Consider the following 16,418-nt stretch of genomic DNA (forward strand, 5'->3'; position numbering starts at 1 on the left):
AAAAGGGCAGAGTTCCTCCTATGACTTCTCCAGCTCAGAATAATCCTCAGGCCCAAGTGTCATATTTTGGGGTGGCATATTCTGATCCCCTTCAAATGCATGTTCTTAAATACTACCTCTATGGATAAATTCCCTGAAGTGCTGAGTTAAAGTATATGTGTATTTTATTTTATTTTATTTTAGTTTAGTTTAGTTTAGTTTAGTTTATAGCTTACTTTTTATTATGACTTTCAAAATTATTTTTTCTTTTGTGCATTTTATTTTTTTATTTATTTAAATATTTTTCTTTATTGATTTCAGAGAGAAAGGGAGAAGGAAAGAAAGATAGAAACATCAATGATGAGAGAGAATCATTGATCAGCTGCCTCCTGCACGCCCCCCACTGGGGAGAGAGCCCACAACCCAGGCATGTGCCCTTGGCCGGAATCAAACTGGGGACCCTTCAGTCCGCAGGCTGATGTTTTATCCACTGAGCCAAGCCAGCTAGGGCATGCATTTTAGTTTTTATAGATGTGGCTAGACTACTTTTCTGAAAGGCTGTAACAATAATTCACATTTCAGCCAGTAATATGAATCCACGAACACCCATCTCTTCTCCATCCTAGCTGGACATTGGTGTTTGTTAGTTTGTTTTGTCAATTGAATGAATGTAAGGTGGCATCACATTGTTATTTTAATTTGCATTTTCCTTCCTACTAGGGAGGTTAAATATCTTTTCTATAGTTTATTAACCAAATTTGCTTTTCTTTGAGTTCATTGTAACTGTGAGATTGTTTTCTCTCCACCAGAGCAGGTACCAAGTGTGTCTTGTTCTCTTGCTGGTTATTTCTGGGTCCTAAGGTAGTTGCTGACAAACAGTGAAGGCCCAACTGGTTTGGCTCAGTGGATAGAGCATCAGCCTGTGGACTGAAGGGTCCCAAGTTCAATTCCAGTCAAGGGCACAGGCCCTGGTTGCAGGCTCTCTCCCCAGTGTGGGGTGGTGTGCAGGCAGCTGATCAATGATTCCCTTTCATCGTTGATGTTTCTGTCTCTCTCTCCCTCTCCCTTCCTCTCTGAAATCAATAAAAAAATGTATATTTTTAAAATAGTTGTTTAAAGAATAAGAGAATACCTTTTGACTCAGCAATCCTCCTCTCAGGAATTATAATAAAAAAAATTAATAATGGCTGTGTGAAAGGCTTTATCCATAATAATATTCATTATAGGATTGCTTAAAACTATAAATAGAATAAGTGATGATATTTGATATAGAAAGAAAATAATAATGACTATCATAGTTAACATTTATTTAGTGGATACTACTGAATAGTATATTTAAATTTTTAAAAAAAATAAAGTATCCTGTTTAAACCTCACAGTGAATTAAGCTTATAAAAGTGACTGTAACACTGTATGCACAATTGCTTAAAGAAATGGCTCTGCATGTGTCAAACAAATAACTGGAAAGGTATATACCAAATTGTTAAAAGCAGTTTACTTATGTAATTAAAGAAACACAGATTCTTTTTATTTTCTTTTGTGCTTATACCTTTTATCTAAGTCTTCACCTTTTGTAATAAGAAAAATAATATGAGAAAAGCTATCCCTGAGTAATATTCTAGTATTGAGTGCTTTCTTCTTGTGTCTTTTTTAAAAATAAAGTGTGTCTATATACTAAAATAGGGATATACATATAAGTATATATGTACATAAATACCAAATAAAGTCCTACAATATAGAATAAAGCTCATAAATACCCAATGAAATAGCTCACTGGCCATCTCATTTGTCCCAGATAATGTATGTCCTGGGGCTTGTTTCCCCTGAATGAGGTATATTTGTCTCCCCAGTCTTGTAGGGTTGGCCCACAGGACCATTCATCATTGTGTCCGGAGCTCAGAGAGAACCCTCTGGAGCAGGGAGAGGGTAACAAGCCCACCCAGCCTCCGCAGCAGTGATGAAGGTGCCCAGCTGCTGGGATGAAACCAGGTAGAGGCGCAGAAGGAATGATGAAGAGGGTCACTTCCCGCCTCCCTGGCTTGCACTGCAGGTGAGGCCCCACCCACCCCACGCACACCCTCAAATCAGTTCTTGCCCCTCGTGTCATAGGAAACCGTTAGAAGTTTTTCTCTCAGTGGGAACCAAGACTGGGATCCAGAGAGCAGAGCTGAAACGCGGCCCTGTAAGCCATATAACATGAAAACAGAAGTGATAGAACACAAGGACGATTTCCCCTTAGCAGAAAACACCCCTGAAAACAAACAAATAAAGCACAATCAAAATAAACAAATTTAAAGCCTACTCTGGTTTTCTCATGTGTTTCAGCCCAAATTCCCTCTCTGTGTAGCAACGACCTTGTAGCCTTCACAGAAGCTGCCACAGGAATCGCCATTCCCTGCCCACAGAAAACTCAGGGCTGATTCCCTCTGTGTTGATGTCAGCTATTTCTAAGGATGGTGTGGACATCAACCAAAATTACAGCCCAGTCCAGGGGTTCCAGGAAAGCTGTACTGAGATGCAGTGTGAGTGCCACAAGGCCAATCCCCAAAGAATCAAAGTCAGAGCCTTAACCTAAGTAAGGAAACTGGTCAGACCCGGGTGTCCTTCATGGAGCCTTGGTCAAAGAGGCCCTCCTTGCTTCCTGCTGTGGGCCTCTCTCAGAGCTCAACGCCAGTGAGCTAAGGTCCGGTATGGATGAAAATCAGCCTGCAGGGTGAGGGTGTATTCACACACCGCCCTAAAGTACTCGTAAAGCCAGTTCCTTAGGTTATTCCCACTGAGCCCCGGTCCTCACCTCTAAGGAGGGATGGACACATCCTTCCTCCAAAGAGGTTGCATTCGTTTTCCCATGTGCTCATTTGCCTGAGCACGCGGCCCCGTCCTCCTACACCTGACCTCACAGTGTGCCTCCCCTTCTGCTGCTGACTCTGGGCCCAGCATGAAGGTCACGAAGGGAGAGGCTCCAGGGTCAGTGACGGCAGGAGGCAGCGCCAAAGCAGCCAGTTCTCCCTGGACAGTCTCCCTGGATGTCCAGTCGCAGGACTGTTTGTCATGGTGGCCGCACCCAGCACGCAGACTGTCCCTCAGGTGTTGCTGGTGGAAATAGAGAGATGCGATGCAGAGCCGGCTCATGGGAGCCGAAGATTCCATATTCAGAAGTTTGGGAGTCAGGTGAGTTGAAATCAGCCAGCGAGTAATGGGCCATGGATGTTAGCGAGGGCTGCTAACAATGAGGACTCTTGTTGTTCGGTTGAGAACCGGTTGTTAAACTTCCCCAGCACAACACTGCCAGGCCCACGGGCAGCGAGTCCAGTGTGTGGGATGAGGGTGAGGCCTGGGTTCCCCGCCCAGCTCTTCCACTCTCCACCTGGAAAACAATGGGGCAGTTCTTTAGCCTCCTGTGCCTCTGCTCCTTTCTGCAGGATGATGACAGGTACTATAGCAGGACTGAATGAGTCACTGACTTAAAAGGCTAAGGATTGTGCCGGCACAATGTCATGTACTTTCCAGTATTATCTGCTTTTAATACCCAAAGGCACAGAATGGATGGAGAAGTACTTATCAAAATATAAAAACAGGAAAACCCCAAAACAAGAGTGCTTAACAAACCAGTTTCAGGGGTCCAAAGTGGCTGGCAATTCAAAGACATCTAGGTGCTAGAACTTCTCAAGGTGACGCAAGAAAAGGAGCAGAAACACAAAAACAAGGACTCACCAAGTAGGATAAAAGAGTATGTGTAGCCTGAACAGCATGGCTTAGTGGTTGAGCATTGACCTATGAACGAGGTGGTCACAGTTTGATTCCTGGTTAGGGCACATGCCTGGGTTTCAAGCTCCATCCCCAGTGGATGTGTGCAAGAGGCAGCCGATCAATGATTCTCTCTCACCATTGATGTTTCTCTCTCTCTCTCTCTCTCTCTCTCTCTCTCTCTCTCTCTCTCCCTCCCTCCCTCTCCGTCCTCTCTCTAAAATCAGTAAAAACATACCTTTTTTTAAAAAAAAGAGTATGTGTAAAAATACAGGATGCACACAGTGGCTTCCTCTGCTGATTTCCTCTCCAATGCACATAAGTAGGAATGAAAAGACGAGGAATCCTGGGAAGCTAATAGACATTTAAAGTCCATCTGAGAAGCCAAATTTCTTCATAGCAATTATTCAGATGATGTTTTCGCTGTGTTTGGAAAAACCTCCAGGAGCATTTAATTTGCAGATGCAGAAACCTCTGTAAGTTCTCATGCATTTGCAAAGCTGCTGTTGGAGCCAAGCACTGCTGTGAGGTAAGCAGTTACCAACAAATACCTGGCTTTTTTGTTTTTTTCCATCTGAGGAAAGTACAATTTTGTCCAAGGTTTCACTCACCCAGGTGATCACAGGCAAATACTCACATTTGGATTTCTGTTTCCCGCTTTACTTCCTGGTGCTCTGTGCCCCCTGCCTTCTTTTGGACTCCATGACTTAAGATATTCATCATTTCAGGGACAGACTTTGCCAGGAGCATTCTGGTCTCAGACAGAAAATAAAAATAGATGCACTTCAAACAGGATCCAAGTGTTGTTGTGTTTCTGAGTTTTGGATCCCCCCAGCCACTTTATAAGAAACCCCTGCTGTTGGAAATAATCACCTGAATCTCCCGAGAAGCTTTAAATCATGTTAGACGATTAAACAGATTCCTGGCATAGCGAGAGCCAGCGGTGTGTGCGGGTAGCACACAAGCACCCGGGGAAGCCAGAGGTACTTACGGAAGGGCATGCGGCAGGTGCAAGTAGCGTCTTTTCCCTGAAAGAGGCCGCATCTCAGAGCTGCTTGATAATCTCCCCATGATTTCTTGTCAGTAGGATGCTTTCAGCACAGTTTTGTTGAGAAATGCCTTCTGTGCTGACAGGACCACATCGTCTTTGACCTCCACCTTGTTTTCTCATATTTAATAAATTCCAAGAAAAGAGAGCCAGAGGACATTACTCCTAAGACATAAACTTTTTTGCCATGATTATCCACAGCGTAGCCTGTGCCCCGGAATTCATACGGGGGTGCTACTGTGATGGGTAATCCTGGCAACAAGGAGCCGGGAGGAACCGGGAGTTGCCGTCAGCCCTGAGCATCCATGTCTGTCTGCACAGGGCTCCTTTGAGGCACTGAGAGCTGAGAAAGAAGCAGCGCCATACGAACGCAAAAAGAACCCTGTGGCCTTACATACATAACTGAGATTGTAGCTCTGTGGCCACAAAAACCACTTAAGCACATAGAAGCAAATGTGGACGTTGTATACCATCATCAGATGGAAAAATGGAATGGTGGAAATGTAGCTGACGTATGCAGGGTGGGGCAAAAGTAGGTTTACAGTGGTTCCTATGGAAAGTAATACAATACCTAATAAATAGTAATACAAGAATAAACTCTGTGTTTTGTGTACTCACAACCGTAAGTAGTCTTGTTAGAAAAGGGATTTGGGCATTCCAAAATTTTTTTCTTTTATTTTCTTTTTTATCCTCACCCAAGGATGTTTGTTGATTTTTAGACAGAGAAACATCAATGTGAGAGAGAACATCAAATGGTTGCCTTCCATATACACCCCAACTGGGGACTGAACCCACAACCTAGGTATGTGCCCTGATCGGGAATCAAGCCTGCAGCCATTTGGTGTATGGGGCGATGCTCCAACCAACTGAGCCAATGTGGCCAGGGCAAGGGCAGCTCAAATGTTTTACAGAAAAACTATATACAATTTAAGATAAATTGTTTGAAGTTTTCTTTTCATTGTGGTAAAATACACAGAACATAAATTTACCATCCTGCCATAGCCGGTTGCTCAGTGGTTAGAGCATCGGCCCTTGGACTGAAGAGTCCTGGGTTCAGTTCCAGGCAAGGACAGGTACCTCAGTTTCAGGTTTGATTCCCTGCCCTGCTCAGGGCAAATAGATGTGTCTTTTTCACATCAATGTTTCTCTCTCTGTCTTTCCCTCTCCCTTACACTCTCTCAAAATCAATGGGAAAAGTATCCTTGGGTGAGGATTAAAAAAGTTTTTACCATCTTAACCATTTTTAAGTGTACAGTTTAGTAGTGTTAAGTATATTCACATTGTTGTGCAACTAATCTCCTGAACTTTCTCATTTTGCAAAACGGAAACTCTATACTCGTTAACAACTCATTAACAAGTTGTTTTTAATAACAAATTTGTTATTACTTAATGAAAATAAAAAATACTTTAAAAATTAAGAAATGGAAGAGGACACAAATAAATGGAAGCCTATACCATGCTCATGAATTGGAAGGGTTAGTATAGTCAAAATGTCCATACAACCTGCTCTGGCCGATGTGGCTCAATTGATTGAGTGTTGTCCAGGCACAAACAGGTCGCTGGTTCGATTCCCAGTCAGGGTACATATTCAGGTTGAGGTTTGGTCCCCAGACTGAAGGCAACCAATCAATGTTTCTCTCTCTCTCTCCCTCTCTCTCTAAAATCAATAAAAACATATATTTTTTAAATATTCATATTACCTGAAGAAATATATAGATTTAATACAATCCTTATTAAAATACCAATGCCATTATTCTCAGATATAGAAAAAAATAATAAAATTTACATCAAACCACAAGTAGCCAAAGCAATCTTGAGACAGATATCAATGTTCTCTGACTTCAAATTATATTACAAAGTTATAATAATAAAAATAGTATGGTTACTGGAATAAAAATAGATACATAGGTCAATGAAACATAATGGAGAGCTCAGAATATAGTCAGTTAATCACAACAAAGGAGGCAAGAATATACAATAGAAAAATGACAGTCTCTTCAATAAGTAGTGTTGGGAAAACTGGACAGATACTTGCAAAAAAAAATTGAAACTGAACCACTCTTTCACTCCATATACTAAAATAAACTCAAAATGGATTAAATACTTAGATGTAAGGCCTGAAACCATAAGATTTCTATAAGAAAACATATGTAGTAAACTCTTTTACATCACTCTTAGTGATATCTTTTTTGGAAGTGTTCCCTCTAGTCAGAGAAACAAAAGCAAAAATAAACAAGTTGGAGTCCATCAAACAAAAAATTCTCTGCATAGCCAAGATAACCACCAACAAAACAAAAAGGCAACCTACAGAATGGGAGAAGATAGTCACAAGTGATGTATCTAATAGATAGTTCTCCAAGGAAGACATACAGATGGCTACCAGATATATGAAAGATGTTCAACATCACTAATCATCATGGGGTTGCAAATCAAAACCACAATGAGACAGCAGTTCACACCTGTCAGAATGACTATCATCAAAATGTCAACAAATGACAACTATTGGTGTGGATGTGAAGAAAAGGAAAGCCTCGCGCACTGTAGGTGGGATTGTAACTTGATGTAGCCACTATGGAAAACAGTATGGAGATTCCTCAAAAACAAAACAAAACAACAACAACAACAAAAAACCCACAGAAATAGAACTACCATATGACGGAGCAAAAATGCACTTCTGGATATTTATCTGAAGAAAACAAAAACACTAATTTGAAAAGATATATGCACCCCTATGTTCATTGCAGCATTATTTACAACCTCCAAGATATGGAAGCAACCCAGATGGCCATCAATAGATAAGTGGATAAAGAAGATGTCACACATACACACACACACACACACACACACACAATGGAATATTACTCAGCCATAAAACTAATGAGATCTTGTCACTTTTGACAACATGAATGGACCTAGAGAGAATTATGCTAAGTGAAATAAAGCATATGATTTCACTTATATGTGGAACCTAAAAACAAAACAGACTCATAAGATCAGATATCAAAGTGATGGTTGCCAAAGAGGGGATAAGGATGGGTGAAAAAGGTGAAGGGGAATATAATCAATATTTTGATAACTTTGCATGGTGATAGATGGCTATTAGACTTAGTGTGATAATCACATAATAAGGTATATAAATGTCAAATCACTATATTGTACACCTGAAATTAATATAATTTTGTATGGCAACTATACTTAGATAAAAATAAAAAATAAAGAAAAAATAAATAATATCCCATATTTTTAAAAATAAGCAAAATCTAATGACCTTTGCTATTCATTAAGGAAAGCTTTTGACGTGGAAACATTTTGCCTACCAGTCTGACAATTCTTTCTGACAGCATGAAAAAGGCTGGCAAGGGAATTGGAACTGAATTGCGTGAGGGTAGGGAACAGTAGGAAGAAGTCTGTAACTTCAGTACATAAAAGCCATGTGATAAAGTCCAGTACATCGCAAAAGCCGGGCCACAAATTTCCAGCAGCCGACGTGAAGAAAGAGTACAGCTACAAGAATCAGAAGCAAATCCACTCCTGCTCTCTCGAGACCAGCCAGGATATGAGTCTCAGGAAAGGCAGTGTCTGAAGGGTGTGGACAAGAAGTGTACATGAGATTAAGACAAAAAAGACTGGAGATGAATGGAAATGGGATGAACCAGGGCAGAAATTGAAAGGGTCTAAACGAAACTAGAGAATCCTTCTGGAGTTCTTGGATGGAAGGATAGTATGCAATTTACTTGACCTGGGCTGGGGGTGAGGGATGAAGACAGATCAAAAGATCCTAATTATAGAATGCAGAGCGGCTAGGTCATGAGAGAATGCTGTCTCAATGTGGAAAAGTTCCTCTCCAGAAAGGACCTACATTATACCCAAGCCTGTGGGTATAAGAAGAAAACTCACCTTAGAGTCTATTTCTAGGTTGAGCACCTGGAATCTGTATGCCAATGAATAAGTTATATTTCAGTATTCTCCATTCCATATAATACACATTGCACTCTGGGGGGCTCCAACATTGTATCCTAAAGAGGAAAATCCTTTGGGTGTTGGCACCAGAATGCACTAGAAGAAAACAGAGAGAATGTCTGCTGAATTTCAAGCATAAACAGAGATGAAAATCTGTCCCTCGGGATGGATGGCAAGGATGGTGTGGAAGAGAACGTTTTCTCAGATTCTCGAAAGATGCTTTTAGTTACAGAAGAGAAACAGTCAAATGTGGATGTTTCTGACAGCATCTCACAGCTTTACTTAGGAGAATTTTAGCAGTATTTTCTGAAATTTGGAGAGTTTTCAAGCATATACTATGGCTTTTTAAAAATAAAGCTCTATCCTGTAGAGCTAGAATATCACCCATACTTTATAGAAAGGCTCAATTGCACTTCGGCTATACTAGGTGCCAGGGAGCACTGGTCGGTTTCAGGACAAGTTCCCTTATTTGTGAGCTATGCAATGTTGAGAAAGCCAATGAAACTCTCTGGCCTGTAGCTTTCCGTCTGTAACCTGAGGGTGATAAGACAGTCCTATGAAAACCACTGGAGAAATGTGAATCAAACTGGATGAAAGAAAATGTTAAATGAATTTGAGAACGTAATGTTGAACTTCTAGCAACCTGGTGCGGCCTGGATTCCTCCGGTTACAAAGACACTCCGACTATCGGATAACATCTTACATTTAAACACGTTGAAGGAGAGCTGAACTTCAAGGAAAATATGGGACACCTCCAGGTGCCAGAAATGAAAGAACTCAAAGCCAGAAGAGTGAGTAGGAGCTGGTGAGAAGCCGTCCCCGGGGTTTCGACTGGGTTTCCAAAGCTCCCAGATGCAGAGTGATGAGTTTCTGGTGCCCCCAGGTAAGTGGTCGAGCCTGCGTCTTTAGATGCTGATGAGAAGATAAAGTCCCAAGAGAGGAGTTACCCAGCCACTAAAAGGGTCTGCACAGGCTCCAACAATGAAACACCACAGACGGGATAGCTTATGAGAAATTTGTTTCCTCAGAGCTGGGGAGGCTGGATGTTCAAGGTCAAGTTCCTCCGGAGGCCTCTCTTCCTGGCTTGCAAATGGCCCCTTTCTCCCGTGTCCTCACATGGCCGTTCCTCTATACGCACATCCCAGGTGTCTCTTCCCCTTCTTATAAGAACATCAGTCCTATGGGATCAGGGCCCCGCCCATAGGACCTCCTTTAACCCTAATTACCTCTTTCAAGGCCCTATCTCCAAATACAGTCACATTCGGGCACTGAGTAGTAGGGCTTTAATATATGAATTTGGGGAGACACAAGTCAGTCCATAATAGGGGCTGACAAAACTCTACAAAATCTTACAGAAGCTCGCCATTAATCAGGGGCCTTAGATGGGAAGCGGGGAGATTGCCAGCGAGAAATAAAAGCCCAAGCTTGTCATATGGACAGATGTGGGCTTTGAACTTAACCTCCCTTTGTGTTGTGGGAGCTGGAAACTAAGAAACTAACATAAAACTGTTCCAGGGACACTAACATTTCGAAAACCCCGCCAGAAACTTTAAAAAGTAGCTAATCCAAGCAATAATTTTTACAACGCAGGACAAGACACAGATTTTTTTTTTTAATCCTGATGAAAATTTATTCGTTACATAAAAAACAACAACAAATCACATAAAGAAACTGCAATGAGAGTCATCCAATGCTATCTACCAACGGTTCTCAGAGTGTGTTCCCTGGACCAGCAACCTTAGCATCACCTGGGAACTTGTTAGAATGCAAATACTGGGGCCCCACCCAGACCTTCTGAATCAGAAACCCTGGGAGTGGCGCCCAGAAATCTATGTTTTAACAAGCCCTCCCTGGGATGCTGATGGCTGATGAAGTGTGAGAAGCCTTGAAATAGAGAACTAGCGTTCCAGCGGCTGCGGGATATGACACTTCCAAGCAACAGCCTCTGCCCTCTCCCTAGAAGTCACTGGCTTGGACACTCATGCCATCAAACACACCACCCATCGCCCCTCCCTGTTGGCATATCCCCAAATCCTAGGTCATGCCCTTCATTCCTAAAAAACTTTCTCCCTAGCTCACTAACCCTCCCTGTTCTCTCCCCAGGGCTTAGCACAGAGCTGGTGCTCAGTACATTTTTATTGAATGAAAAAATAAATGAGAACTGCATGTGTTATTGGGCTATGCTCTTTTAAAAAGCCTCAGTCCTACATTTGATATTTAAGATGGAGATGACGGGCTGCTTTCTCCCAAATGGTTAGTTCTTGATTCTAGAAAGCACATCTATGAGGCAAAGAAAGCCGCCCTGCAGAAGGGCACTGTGTTCGTTTGCTAGGGCTGAGTACCACAGACCAAGTGGCTCAAATAACAAAAATGTATTATCTCATAGGTTTTTTAAATTTTATTTCCCAATTACAGTTTATATTCAATATTATTTTGTATTGGTTTCAAGTGTATAGCATAATGATTAGACAATCATAAACTTTACAACGTGTCTCCTCCCTCCACCCCCCCAATATTTCCAGTTCCTCCCTGGCTCTGTACATAGTTATTACAGTATTATTGACTATATTCCCTATGCTGTCTTTTATATCCTGTGACTATGTTGTAGCTACCAATTTGTACTTCTAAGGTCTTCACCTTTTTCACCCTCCCCTATGGCAACCACAAACTGTTCTCTGTATTTTCTCCTAGTTTTGGAGACTGGGAGTCCAAGATCAAGATGCAGGCAGGGTGGCTCCTTCTGAATATGGTGAGGGAGAGTCGGCCTCATGCCTCTTTCCTCGCTCCTGGTACCTCAGGGGTTTCCTCATTATGATGATGTCTTCACATCATCTTCCCCCTGTAGGTGTTTCTGTTTCTTCCCACGGCATTCCTTCTACAAGAACACCAGGCACAGGGACTCACCCTGCTGCAGTAAGTCCGTGCTGTAACTCAACTAATTATACCTGCAACAGCTCTTTTTCCCATCCTATGGTACTGGGGTTAGGACTTCCAGACATGAATTTAGAAGGACAAAATTCAACCCATAACAGATCCATTTAGCATAATACGTAACAACATATAAAATTTTAAAGCAGTGTGGTATTTAATATTTGGATGCCTAAATACTGATGGAAGTATAAAAGCATGATGGGAGGGAAAAGACCAATTTCATGGTGCTTCCCTCCGAAGGGGGAGAAAAGGCGGGACTGGTACAAGAAGGGATCCTGAAAGGGGATTCAACTGCATCTGCACTACTCAGTTCTTTTAGAAGATGAAGCAAATACAGCTCAATGCCAATATTTGTTAAAGGTCCATGGTGGGTATTATTTGCTTTGCATGTTAGAACAAAATAGTTGGTTTGTGTATTTGAGAAAGTAGCAACGGGGAAGAAATGTTCCTTGCTCTAATAAACACAATGTTAAGATAAGCCCAACTACAGGGTAATATTAAGTGTGTGCAGGTGAAGACATCAAGGAGTGCCAAGTGGCAGGTGGCTGTATAAAAGGACAATGACAAAGAACTGAAACCAAGAGCCAGGCCAGGCTGCAGGGCCAGGTTGGGCCACCAGTCACAGGAGACAGGGCATCAGGCAGGTGACTACAGGCCAAATCCACGTGCAGCGGGGAAGGCGAGGCTGTGGCAAAGGTATAGGTGAGATCCAGGTGAGCCAGGTCCAGAAACGTAGTCCAAACAGACAAGCATCCAAGAGTCAAACCTGCTCCGGGCAGTAAGCTAAGATTGGTTGCCAGAATGGGAATTCCTTTCTGTCAGGCAGGACTGGATGAGGAATTCTGCCAGGGAGGAGGTTAGATGCCCACAGCGTCACAAGAGAAGCTTGGGAAGTGAAAGGCCGCAGTTTAGCAGAGACCCCACAGCCGGCACATGGGGGGTTAGCTTTCCAGGCACCCGCGAGCAACTGCCGGGAGAAAACTGACCTGAGGGTGTGAGCCTGGACCCACCTCTGCTCAGCTGGGTGGGACGAAGCCCTTTACGTACATTATCACATTGAATCCTCTCGACAACCCTGTGGAGTTGTTTCTATTATCCCCATTTACAGATGAAGACACTGAGGCGTAGGAAGTGACGTAACTTGCCAGTAACAAGTAGATGGCAACCCTGGGATCCAATCCCAGTTTGTCTGATCTCAGAGCTCACACTCTCAGTGCCTGTGTTCTATGGATTCCTTTCACTCCCATCAAACATACTGGCCTGAGTGCATCCCAGGTGCTGGGGATACAGCACTGAGTAAGTCAGACAGTCTGTCTTCATGGTGCTTCTGTTCTGGTCAGTAGCTCACCACCCCTATCTTACATAGCACATGTAGGAAGAGACATTCTCAGACCATGCCTCAATAACCTTAGTCTGACATTTTTAAAAAAGAATGGGGGTAGGGCCTGGCTGTTTTCTCAGTGGTTAGAGCATCGGCCTATGGACCAAAGGGTCCTGGGTTTGATTCCCAGTTTCAGGCTTGATCCCTGGCCCCGTTGGGGGCACGTGCGGGAGGCAACCAATCAACGGGTCTCTCTCATATCGATATTTCTCTCTCTCCCTCTCTCTCTCTCTCTCTCCCTCCTCCCTCTCTTCCACTCTCTCTAGAAATCATTGGGGAAAAAATCCTCAGGTGAGGATTAAAAAAAAAAAAAGAATGTGAGTAGGGGATAATTTGGGGAAAAGGAATTGTAAGTAAGAGATTGTACAGGCAGGAGCCCTGCTACACAGAAAGGCCAGGATTTCTAAGACACTTCTAATCGTTTTTCATGTGACAAAACTGTAGTGATGACCTTTGAGCTATAAGGAAAAGAAGGAGCCTTGTCCCAGTGGAATGCCCCCGGACAAGGAGACCCTGGCCGGGCCAAGGCGCCCTGTGATTACGATTCTCGCCTGGGGAGAAAAAAATCAATTCAAGAATTGCTTGTTCATGTCACGGTAAATCCTTAATGCTTTTAATGAAAATTCTTCTCCTTCATGAAATATTTTCTATTTTAAAGAAGAACAGCAAATTAATACAACGTTTCCAATAGCCTTTAAGTCAGGTTTAATTGGTGCAATTCCCTCCAGTGAATCGAGAGAAGACATTCATCTTCATCGCCTGGGTGGAATGTTAAACTGGAAGCAGGGATGAAATGTCAAGGTAAAATAATGCTAATAATTATTCTGAATGTTACATTCTCCTTGACCTTGGAATTTAAAGGGCCAAAATGAAGGCTTTTTGTCAAAAGTCAAGAAGTCATCTAGAGACACTGCTGACATTTATGATTAATGTAAGCTGGTATTATTAGGAGAGAAATGCAGAATATGATTAGTTTTTAGTGTCCTAGTAATTCATTTTATAGCATTATAGAAACCATATAGTACGGGGGACATAAAAAGAGCCGGCGTGCTGTGGATAATCTTAATCTCTAGAAATTTAAAAAGGAAACCTCTAAAGATAAGTAAGACTTTTTAATTAAAGCAGCAGTGGCCAAATAATTAAATGTATAGGTCTGTAGTGAAAGAGGGAAGAAAATGACCCCAGTCGAAGGAAAAATAATGATTTCTTATGCATAACACACATGCACACAAAAGAAATCAAGCCTCTGGCTGCTGGGTCCTGTCGCTTCAGAGAATTTTCTGGTTCATTTGCAGTGACAAGAGAGAGTGTGGCAGGGGGAGGGCTCCCCCGGGCACTGGGCCTGGGCGGGCAACTCAAGCGGCCCCTGAAAAATGAGAGGCTGGGTGAGAGCAAGGCACCTCTGTAACGGGAAAGATGGCTTTCAATATTTGTTGAGAAAAACACAGCTCCTGCTTTAAATAAAGCTTTTGGTCCAAAAGTCTATCTGGAAAAAGGGGGAAGGTAAAGGGGCATCCAGCCACTCACGTGACCTGGTTTCCATGGCGGCGGCCCCTCCTCCTCATTCCTCGCCCCTGTTCTAGCTCAGCCTGAAGCAGCAAGGCAGCAGGGGTGGGAAATTGATTCCTGGAAAGAAAAATAAGTACGAAACACTCACATACAAGGGAAAAGCACAGCAAAAAGGAAATAAGCCTTTTGATAGAGAAATAGAAAATACTTAACCTACCCATTTTAAATTAAAAAACTGGAAATATGCAGCTTGACACCAAGCAATATGTATATTTAAGCAATATATGCTTCTGTTATATATACAAACCACATATCATATGTATGTCATGTATAATATATTATATGTATCCAAATGATTTCCTCCATCTTTCTCCCAGCAGGGACAGATGAGAGGTAGTGAGCAAACAGAGAAAAAAGAGGTGAAAAAAAGTGGGTAGGGAATCTAGGGAGTGAAATGCAGAAGGGAGAGGCAGAAAGTGAAAGCCTGAAGGAGAGACCCACGTGCAGGGGCTGTCCTCCCAGCCTAGTGTCTGTCACAATGTTTTTGATCGTCCTTGATTAGCTCTCTGGTAATTGAGAGCAGATTCTCTGATTTAAAGTCTCATTCTCTTTATCTCACCAGTTCACCCCTAAGTACTGGTAGATTTCTTTACTGGTGCAGAAATCAATACATTCCTCAATTTACAATGGGCTTATGTCCCAATAAACCCCTTGTAAGTAAACAATGCATTTAATACACCTAACCTACCAAACATCATAGCTTAGTTCAGCCTACCTTAACCATGCTCAGAACACTTGCATCAGCCTATGGTTGGCAAACCCATCCAGCACAATGCATACACTGTAGAGGATCATTGTTGCCTTTGTAATCATGGGGCTGATGGGAGCTGTGCTCACTGCCACTGCCCAGCATCACAAAAGAGTAGCTACCGCATATCCTAGCCTAGGAAAAGATCTAAATTCAAAATTCGAAGTATGATTTCTGCTGAATGTGTGTTGCTTTTACATCAGTCAAAAAATCATTAAGTCAAACTATTGTTAAGTCGGGCACCGTCTGTACAAAATCTGTGTAGGCCAGGAGAAGGGCTCCATTTTCTCTGGGTCTGTAATGGTCTGCATTACCATACAGGAATTTAGCATCATAATAAATAATGATGCAGGGGCCATTACGAGAGGCACATTTTGAAATGAATTCATATGGGCACTTAATGTTGTACTGAAGATACTTGTGAAAACAAATGAAAGTAACGTACTTGCAAAATCCCAATCAGGCTGAGAAAATTGTGATTGAAAATCTTGCTAAAACAACAGAGCCAATAGGAGGACATGAGGAGCCCTTGAAGCATCTGGGACCTAAGATGTGGCAATAATCACAATTCCCTCTCCTCATGCCAAGCCCTCAGATGTTGTTCTAAATAAACACATTTACACAGATGTCACCAGCACCTTAAAAGGCACAGCCATGGTCAACGTTGAAAAGATAAAAATGGAAAATTTCTCTAAATGTCAAAACTTATTGCCAAGTGGCAGCTGGGAGGCATAATGGCGACCACTAAAACCACGCAAGTCGCTTCATTTCGTTTCAGCAAACATTTGTTGTGGACCATGTGCAGACACTGTTCTAGCCTGAAATATGGGGATGAGTAAGCCACCGTGCTTGCCATCCTTATGGTCTAATGGAGGAGACAGACCAGCCAACCAGCCATGAAAGGACATTGTTGTGAGTGCACAGGCATACACACGGCGTGCCAGGGAAGTGTAGAGGACAGTATGTCTCTGGGTGGGAGAAGGGGTGATAAGACTTCTCTGAGGAGCTAACTCTTGAGCTGAAGATTTAAAGAAAGAGCAGGAGTTAGCCAGAAC

The sequence above is a fragment of the Myotis brandtii genome, unplaced genomic scaffold, assembly GCF_000412655.1.
Source record: "Myotis brandtii unplaced genomic scaffold, ASM41265v1 scaffold311, whole genome shotgun sequence".
Taxonomy (NCBI): domain Eukaryota; kingdom Metazoa; phylum Chordata; class Mammalia; order Chiroptera; family Vespertilionidae; genus Myotis; species Myotis brandtii.